Here is a 7,749-nt window from a genome sequence, read left to right as displayed (position 1 = left end):
CTTTTCCTCTGTCTGGCTTCCTGGCTTTTAATCCCCTTTCTCCTGCTCTTCTGGCCTGCTTCTTTGGGCATCCCTGAGTTGTCTCTCCTCACCTGTATCCCTGGGGCTGACTGCTCTTCTGTCCGGGTTCAAGGCTTTTATCCCCTTTCTCCTGCTCTTCTGGCCTGCTACTCTGTGCGGGCCTGAGTTTCCCCTCCTCACCTAATCCCTTCGGCTGATTGCTCTTCTGTCCAGGTTCAAGTCTTTTATCCCCTTTCTCCTGCTCTTCCGGCCTGCTACTCTGGGTGGGCCTGCGTTGTCTCTCCTCACCTGTAACCCTGGGGCTGACTGCTCTTTTGTCCGGGTTCAAGGCTTTTATCCCCTTTCTCCTGCTCTTCTGGCCTGCTACTCTGGGCCGGCCTGAGTTTCCCCTCCTCACTTAATCCCTTCGGCTGATTTCTCTTCTGTCCGGGTTCAAGGCTTTTATCCTTTCTCCTGCTCTTCCAGCCTGCTACTCTGGGCGTCCCTGCATTGTCTCTCCTCATCTGTAACCCTGGGGCTGACTGCTCTTCTGTCCATTTTGCCAGTACCAGTTGCTAAAGCGACTTTTTCTTCCCCATTGAAGGTCTTTGTCCACTAATGGATGGATTTATTTCCGGGTTTTCAATTCTATTCCACTGGTTGGTCTATATGTTTATCATTGAGCCAACATCAATGTGTTTTTAGTACAGTGACTATATAGTATGTTTTGAGTGTGAGCCCTCTTACTTTGTTCCTCTTCTTCAATATTATTTTGGCTTTTGGGATTTTTTTCTTTCTATATGAAGTTGGTCATTAGTTTTTCCATTTCAGTAAAGAGTGTTGCTGGGATTTGTATTGGTATTGCCTTGTATCTGTAGATTGCTGTAGGTAGTTTTGACATTCTCTCTATACCAAGTCTTCCAATCCATGACCACAAAAATATCCCTCTATTTATGTAGGTCTCTTTTAGTCTCTTGTCGTAGTGTTTTATAATATCCACTGTGTAAGTCTTTTATGTCCCTAGTTATGTTAATTCCTAGGTATTTTATTGTTCAGGGGTCTATTGTAAATGATATTGTTTTCTCGATTTCCTTTTCAGAATATTCATTGTTAGCACGAATGAACTCAACTAATTGTTGTATGGTAATTGTACCCCGCAATGTTGCCAAATTCTTCTTTTAGATCCTACAGTTTTCTTGTGGAATCTTTAGGGTTTTCTATCTATGGGACCATGTCATCTGTGAATAGAGACAGTTTTACTCTTCCTTTCCAATTTGGATACTTTTTATTTCTTTTTATTACCTATTGCTCTGTCTAGATTTCCAGCACAGTATTGAATAAAAGTGATGCAAATGGGCATCCTTGTCTCATTCCTGTTCTGAAGGGGAAGGCTTTTAGACTTTCTCCATTGAGAATAATATTGGCTGTTGACTTTGCATATATGCACAAATTATGTTGAGAAAATTCCCTCTTATTTCTATTTTGCTGAGAGTTTTTATCAGGAAAGTGTTCTGGATTTTATCAAATGCCTTTTCTTCTTAATTTGGTATAATCATGTGATTCTTTTCCTTTGTTTTATTTATATGGTCAATTACAGTGATTAATTTCCTAACATTGAACCACCATCCTTGCATTTCTGGTGGTTTAACATTAGGAAATCACTTGATCATGGTGTGTGATTTTTTTTTTTTTATGTGCTGTTGAATTCTGTTGGCTAGAATTTTGTTGAAAATTTGTGCATCGATATTCATGGGGGATATTGTTTTCCATTTTATTATTATTTTGTCATGCCTGGTTTTGGTATCAGGGTGGTGATGCTTCATAGATGAGTTAGGGAGTACCCTTCTTATTCTATGTTTTTGAAATATTGGAGCAGAATTGTTGTCAACTCTTCTCTGAATGTTTGGTAGAATTTCCCAGCAAAACCATCTGCTTTTATTATTTTTTTAAAATGATGTCTTCAATCTCTTCTTTAGTTATGGGTCTGTTTATATTTTCTACAGGTCTGTTTATATTCATCATCAGGTTTGCCTATTCTGGACATTTCATATAAAAGGAATTATACAATATGTATTCTCTTGTGCCTATTGTTGTTGTTAGGTGCTGTCAAGTCATCTCCAACTCATAGCTACCCCATACACAGTGTAACTAAACTCCACCCAGTCTCCTGTGCCAGCTCCACAATGCTTGTTATACCGGAGCCCCTTGTTGTAGCCACTGTGTCAATCCATTTGATTGAAGGCCTTCCCCTCTTTCGTTGGCCCTCCATTTTACCAAGCATGATATCTTTCTCCAGGGAATAGTTCCTTCTTATGTGACCAAAGGAGGTGAGAAAAAATCTGGCCATTCTCTCTTCCAAGAAGCATTCCGGCTGCACTTCCTCCAGGACAGATTTGTTAGTTCTTTTAGCAGTCCATGGTTCTTTCGGCATTCTTCACCAGCACCACAACTTAAAAGCATTGATTCCTCTTCGGTCTTCCTTATTCATCATCCAGTTCTCATATGCATGTGGAAATACTGTGGCTTCTGTCAGGCACATCTTAGTCCTCAAGGAGATATCTTTACTCTTTAGCACTTGAAAGAGGTCTTTTGCAGCCTGTTTTCCCTGTGCTTTATGTCGCCTGATGTCTTGACTGCTGCTTCCATTGATGTTGATTGTAGAACCAAGTAGCATGAAGTCTTTAACAACTTCATTTTTTTTTTTTCTCCATTTATCGTGATGCTGCTTATAGGTCCTGTTGTGAGGGTTTTTGTTTTCTTTTTTATTGAGGTGTAGTCCATACTGCAGACTGTATTCTTGTCTTCATCAGGATGTGCTTCAATTTCAGCAAGCAAAGTTTTGTCATCAAAATATCGCAGGTTGTTAATGATTCTTCCTCCAATCCTGGTGCCACCTTCTTCTTCATATAGTCCAGCTTCTCGGATTATTTGCTCCACGAACAGATTGAATAAGTATGGTGAAAAGATAAAACCCTGATGCACTCCCTTCTTGATTTTAAACCATGCAGTGTGCCCTTGTTCTGTTTGAAAAATAACCTCCTTGTCTATGAACAGGTTCCTCATGAGTACAATGAAGTGTTCTGGAATTCCTATTCTTCTCTTGTCCTCAGTTTCTCTCATTTTGCATAATGTCATCAAGGTTCATCCATGTTGTAGCATGTGTCAGTACTTCGTGCATATCTTTTTATAGCTGAATATTTTCCCTGTGTGTGTGTATATCCCATTTTATTTATCCACTCATCTGTTGATGAACATATGGGCTGTTTCCACCTTTTGGCTATTGTGAATAGTGGTTCAATAAACATTGATGTACAAGTTTTAGTGTGGATGTATGTTTTCAATTCTCTTGAAAACATTTAACCTAGCAGTGGAATTTACTGTGTCATGTGCTTAAACTAGTAGCACAATGGTTAAAGTGCTTGGCTGCTAACCAAAACTTTGGCACTTCAAACCTACCAGCTGCTTTGTGTGAGTAAAATACCTGGTTATCTGCTCCTGTAAAGATTACAGCATGGGAAACCCTATGGGGCAGTTCTACAGAAGTGATATGAATCAGGCAACTCAATGGCGCACCAAAACCAAGTGGTTAAACTCTATATTTAACACATTGAGGAACTGCCAAACTATTTTCCACAAGAGTGGTACTCTTTTACATTCCCACCAGCAATGTATGAGAGTTTCAATTTTGCTACATCCTAGCCAACAATCTTTACTTTCTGTCTTTCTTTTTTTGTGTGGTTTGGGTTAAAGTTTACAGAGCAAATTCATTTTCCAATCAATAGTTCATACACATTTTGTTTGGTGACATTGATTACAATCCTTACAATGTAAAAGCTCTCTTCATACTTCCTGCCTGTGTTTATCTTTTCCCTGTGTCCTTCTTATCTATGCACTCCTACCCTGTGAGCTATATTCCTGCACAAATGCTGCCTTTCTGATATGCCATGATTGACTGTTCTAAGAAAGGTACCTATCTGGTGTAATGGCTCACTTCATAGGTCTGTCTATGTTTTGGCTGGAATTTAAATCATGGGAGTAAGTTCAATTCCAGGCCTGTAGTGTAACTAGGTGCCATAGTCTTGGGGATTTCACCAGTCTCTATAAAACTAGTAAGTCTGGTCTTTTTTATGATTTTGAATTTTGTTCCACATTTTTCTTCCACTCTATCCAGGATCTCCAATTTTGATCATTTTCAGAAGGATTGGCAGTGTTAACTGGGCACCATCTAATTTGTCTGTTTTCAGGGTCATATAGGTTGAGGATCCCATAGTTCACTAGTACTTTGGACTAATTTTTTTCCAGATGTCTTTGATTTTCTTCACTCTGAGCTCTGGTGGTGTACTGCCTAAGGCATTTGAATGACTGCTAACAAGATGGCTGGAGGTTCAAACCCACCAACCACTCCCCAGAAAGATGGGGCAATCTACTTCCATAGTGATACTGCCTCGGAGACCCAAGGAGGGGTTGCTATGAGTTGGATCCAACTCAATAGCAGTAGGGTTTGGTTTGTTTGCTCCAGATGAGAGACCAACTGTTACATCTTAGATGGCCACTTGCAAAGTTTTAAGACCCCAGTCACTACTTACCAAAGTAGGATATAAAACAACGTTTTTGTGTAGTATGTTATCCCAACTGAGGTTGATGTCTCCCATGACCATGGTCCTGAGCCTGCAGCCCCAGTGACTCACTCCCTCCAGGCATTTGGCTGTGTCTAAGAAGTTATCACAAGTTTACCCCCTGTTACTATGTATGTATGTATGTCTGTATGTATCTATATGTATCGAGGCATTCTTATAGCAAATACAAATATGTATGTAGAAATATCATCTGCCAAACTTATATATTCTCTGTTGCCTATTTATATCTGATAATTTTTATATATCCCCTTTTGCCACTCATACCTGATAATTTTGCTTGTCTACCTATTTATCCACCCATAGATTAATGTTTGTTATTACTGACAAAGAAATATTGTGTTTGTAAAGATATTTACCTTTGCTGTCTGTTCCTCTTGTGTATGCCTTTGGGTCTTCCTTTTCCTTAGTGCTGTTGTGCTGGTCACCCGTTTTTGGCATACTGCTTTCCTTTCACACAAATCAGTATGTATCTCTTACTTATCTAGTAATTTTCCCTCTCCTCCTCTCCCATACTAGGTAACCAACAAAGAAAGTTTACTTCCACGTGTAAACGTTTCTTTCACTTTTTACAATAGTGGACTCATCACACAGCTTTTGTCCTGTGCTTCACTTGTTTCACTCAGCATAAAGTCCTCCAAGTTCATCTATGTTATGAGGTGTTTCATGGATTCTTCATTATTTAATGTTGCACAGTATTCCAATGTGTTTATGTACCATAGCTTGGTTATCTATTCATCCATTGAGGGACACTTACATTGTTTCCATTTCTTGTGAATAGTCCTGCGATGAATATGGGTGTGTATATACCTATTCATGCCACAGCTCTCACTTCTTTAAGATATATACCTAATAGTGGGATTGCTGGATAAAATGGCATTTCTATTTCCAACTTTTTAAAGAAGCACCATACTGTTTTTCACAGTGGTTGTACCATTTTACAGGCCTACCAGCAGTGTACGAGAGTTCCAATCTCTCCACACCCTTGCCAGTATTTGTTATTTTCTGTCTTGTTAAAGTGTGCTATTATTGTTCCTTGTTGTTTTGATTTGTATCTCTCTAAATTCCCACCCTACCCCACCCCAAAAAACAACACTTACCACCATCAAGTCCATTCTGACTTATAGCAACCTTCATTGGGTTTCCAAGGGGGTAAATCTTTATGGAAGTAGAATGCCCATTCTTCCTTCCATAGAATGGCTGCTGGGTTTGAATTGACAACCTTCTGGTTAGCAGTCAAATACCTTAGGAACTGCACCACCAGAGCTCCTTAGTACATTTCTCTAATGCTTAATTATCACAAGCATATCTTCATTTTTTTTTTTTTTTTTTTGGCTGTCTAAATAGTTTATTTGGTGAAGTGTCCATTCATGTCTTCTGCCCATTTTTAAATTGGATTTGTTGTCTTTTTGGTTTTGAGGTGCTGGAGTATTCTATAAATTTTAGATATAAATCCCTTGTCTGATGTATCCTTGTTAAATATACTTTCTCTCAATATGTAGGTTCTCTTTTGGAAAAGTATTTTGATGTGCATAAGAATTTCATTTTCAGAAGGTCACAGTCATCTAGTTTATCTGCTGTTGTTTGTGCATTTTTAGTTATGTTTTATAGGCTATTTATCCCATAAATTAGGTCTCCTAAGTTTGCTCCTATTTTTTGTTTGATGATCTCTATAGTTTTCAGGTTTTACATTTAAGTCTTTGATCCATCTTGAGTTAGTTTTAGTGTATAGTGTGAGGCATGTATCTTGTTTCATTTTTCTGGAAATGGATATTCAGTTTTGGCAGCACCATCTGTTAAAGAGACTGTCTCTTCCCCATTTCATGGGTTTCAGCTCTTTGCCAAAGATCAGCTGTCTATAGGTGAATGGATATATTTCTGTGTTCTCAATTCTGTTCCACTGGTATATATGTCTGTGGTTGGACCAGTACCAGATTCTTTTGACTGTTCTGCTGTATAGTTTTGAGATCAATGAATATGAGACCTACTTATTTGTTCTTCTTCTTCAGTAGTGCTTGCTTATCTGAGTTCTCTTTCCTTTCATATGAAATTGTTGTTGTTGTTGTTGTTGTTGTTATGTGCCGTCAAGTTGGACCCAACTCATAGCGACCCTCCTTGGGTTTCCGAGGTCGTATCACTATGGAAGTAGATTGCCCAACCTTCCTTCTGAGGAGTAGCTGGTGGGTTTGAACGGCCAGACTTCTGGTTAGCAGTCAAATGCCTTAGGCACTATGCTACCAGAGCTCCCCCATATGAAATTAGTGATTGGTTTTCCCTGTATTTAAAGAATGCTGATGGACTACGAATTGGGATTGCATTGAATGTAGAGATTGTTTTGGGTAGTAATGATATTTTCATAATGTTCAGTCTTCCTATCCATGAACATGCTATGTTCGTCTACTTATGAAGATCTCTTATAATTTCTTGTAGTAGTTTTTTGTAGTTTTCTTTTGTTTTTGGTTTTGGTTTTTATGTGGTTTGTAAGATTTATTCCTAAATATTTTTTTTTAATGTTTTTGTTAGCTTTTGTGAATGGTATTGTGTTCTTCATTTCCTCTTCAGACATCTCTTTTTTGACATAGAGGAATATGACTGATGTTTTTATGTTGATCTTGTATCCTGCCACTATGCTGAATCTTTCAATTAGTTCCAGTTGTTTTCTTGGTAAGTCTCTTGGATTTTCTGTGTATAGGATCATATCATCTGCAAAGAAGGATAGTTTTACTTCTTCCTTATCTATTTGTATGTCTTTTATTTCCCTTTCCTGGTTTACTGCCCTGACTAGGACTTCTGATACAATATCAAATAGAAGTGGTGATAGAAGGCATCCTTGTACAGTTCCCATTTGCAAGGGGAATGCTTTCAATCTCTGTCCATTTAGAATAATGTTGGCTGCCAGTTTTGTGTATATGCCTTTTAAATGTTGAGGAATTTCCCTTCTATTCCTATTTTTTTTCTGAGAGTTTATATTAGAAGTGAGTGTTTGATTTTATTCATTGCTTTTTTCTGCATTGATTGAGATGATCATGTACTCCTTGGAGGGAAGATTGGGCAATCTACTTCTGTAATGATACTGCTTTGGAAACCCAAGGAGGGGTTGCTATGAGTTGGATCC

Source organism: Orycteropus afer, unplaced genomic scaffold (assembly GCF_000298275.1).
Source record: "Orycteropus afer afer isolate SDZICR_OR568_19922 unplaced genomic scaffold, OryAfe1.0 scaffold00283, whole genome shotgun sequence".
Taxonomy (NCBI): domain Eukaryota; kingdom Metazoa; phylum Chordata; class Mammalia; order Tubulidentata; family Orycteropodidae; genus Orycteropus; species Orycteropus afer.
The sequence above is the reverse complement of the archived record's forward strand: the minus strand, read 5'-3'. Positions refer to the sequence as shown.